The sequence below is a fragment of the Micromesistius poutassou genome (genome assembly GCF_964030765.1).
Source record: "Micromesistius poutassou genome assembly, chromosome: 6".
Taxonomy (NCBI): Eukaryota; Metazoa; Chordata; class Actinopteri; order Gadiformes; family Gadidae; genus Micromesistius; species Micromesistius poutassou.
This window is the reverse complement of record NC_140276.1, coordinates 9,469,277-9,471,701: the sequence shown is the minus strand read 5'-3', so window position 1 is coordinate 9,471,701 and position 2,425 is coordinate 9,469,277.

The following is a 2,425-nucleotide window of genomic DNA, read 5'->3' as shown; positions in this document are numbered from 1 at the left end:
GGTTGAGTCAGCCCTGTCATCTAATATAACCTGATGCTAAAGTCCTAAACACCATGGTCTTATCTGCTGCCCTCTGACCCGGACTAAAGTCATGTTTTAAGGAGCTAAGTGTTGTTTCGATGACAGCCATAAAGACCCTCCCCGCTTCACTGAGACCCCCTGCTTTAGGTCACAGCCTGCGCCCCATCTGTGGCTTCTGACAGGGGGAGAAAGGTCCTGGCGTGGGGCTTATCAGCGGAGGTCAGGTGCAGCTCATCCTGCAGCTGAGCGGAGGAGATAAGGACCAGCTGGAGCTGCTCTCTGGAGAACAACAGGAGCGCTCAGTCAACTCGCTGTGCAGAGTTCCACGGTGGGCTGAGTTCCTGGGCTTCAAATGAACCGCATCAGGCTGAACTGAGAACAGGTCTGATGTGGAACTACTTCTCACGCACCTCGGGATGCACCATTGCTCTTGAGTGGCTGAGATACAATCTTCTCTGTAGTGGACCACTATCTCCACTCCACTGGACCACTATCTCCTCTCCAGTGGACCACTAACTCCAGTGGACCACTATGAATGAATATCATGTGTTCCTAAGTGAAGGCTGTGTCAGTGAGGCTGTATCAGTGAGCTGTATCAATGAAGACCGTATCAGTGGAGGCTGTATCAGTGATGCTGTATCAGTGAGGCTTTATCAGTGAGGCCGTATCAGGTTGTATCAGTGAGACTGTATCAGTGAGGCTGTATCAGTGAGGCCGTATCAGGTTGTATCAGTGAGGCTGTATCAGTGAGGCTGTATCAGTGAGGCCGTATCAGGTTGTATCAGTGAGACTGTATCAGTGAGGCTGTATCAGTGAGGCTGTATCTGTGAAGGCTGTATCTGTGGAGGCGAGCCAGATGTGAGGCTGCAGCAGGTATGCTGTCCTGTGGTGCGCATACGAGAGAATCAGGGCCCATTGTGTAGTGTCAGGATTGGCTCAGGGGTGCAGGGGTCAAACCTTCCAGGCCTCTGATTGGTCAGGAGAGGCGAGGCCCGGTGACCTTGCGACAAATGGCCCAATTAGCCGAAGGTTCTAGCCAGACACATTCTTGGGTTAACCCCCCCGCTGTCACGCCCACTCACACCCCCCCTCACTCACATGTGCACTGGGCAGGAGGAGGTCAAAGGTCAGAGGTCAACAGCCGCTGAGCATCAGGTCCCTTTACGCTCCATGGTCCCTGAGCCCAGATCAGCATCTCACATTTTGTAGAGCAGTGGTTCTCAAATGGGGGTCTGCATACCCCTAGGGGTACTTTGGAGCACTTTGGTCACTCCCTGAAAATCAAAATTAATTAAATTAAAGATAACTCATATTTTTTTCACCATGAGAAAGTTTCAATTCTGAAAGATAGACAATAGAAAATCAAAAAAGTGGTTGAAATGTAAATCTGAAAACAGGGAGAAAGGAGAATCTGTGAAAAAGAAAGCGTTTCCAGAAATACCAAAATGTGGTCAGTTTCAGGAGAAATATATTATGATGGGATTCACCTCTACAGGCTCTGACCCTCCTATAGTGTTGGGCTGATTTTGTTGTGAGAAATTATACGTGTGTGTTTGTGTGTGTGTGTTGTTGTGAGAAATTATACGTGTGTGTTTGTGTGTGTGTGTGTGTGTTACCGGACTGGTGTAGCATTGTGCTGTGTGTGTGTGTGTGTGTGTGTGTGTGTGTGTGTGTGTGTTACCGGACTGGTGTAGCATTGTGCTGTGTGTGTAGCCTTCTGGAGGTAATAAGGTGACTAGTGTTGAGGAGATAAGGAACATACTGGGGCCACTTTAAGCTCCCTAACCTCACTCTAACGTCAACACATGTCAAACATACGCGACCATTTCTCTGACCTCCCCCCCCTCCCTCTCTCTCTCTCCCTTTCCCCCTCCTCTCTCTCTCTCTCTCTCTGTTTCTCTCTCTCTCTCTCTCCTAGCCCCCTCTTCAGCCCTCTCTCCATTTGTTCCCTTAAGCCCTTCTTTACCTCTGTCTCTCCCCTCTCTCACCTACACACCTCCCCCTCCCTCTCTCTTTGTTTCCATTGGCCCTTCTTGTCATCTCTCTCTCTCTTCTTTCTCCTGTCTTAACCTTCCCCGCATGCCCCATCGATCCTCTCTGGAGTCTTTGGTAAATTGCCTTCTCTCTCTCTCTCTCTCTCCTCTCTCTCTCTCTCTCTCTCTCTCTCTCTCTCTCTCTATCTCTCACTCTCTCTCTCTCTGATTCTCCCTCTCTCTCTCTCTCTCTCTCTTTCTCTCTCTCTCTCTCTCTCTCTCTCTCTCTGAATCTCTGTCTCTCTCTCAGCCACGCCTTGAACCCCTCGCAAGTCTGATTCTGGTGTGTGTATGCATGTCAGGTGTGTGTGTATCCGTGCGCGTGTGTGTGTGTGAACGGCCTTTCACACATGTTGTGAAAACACAGAAGC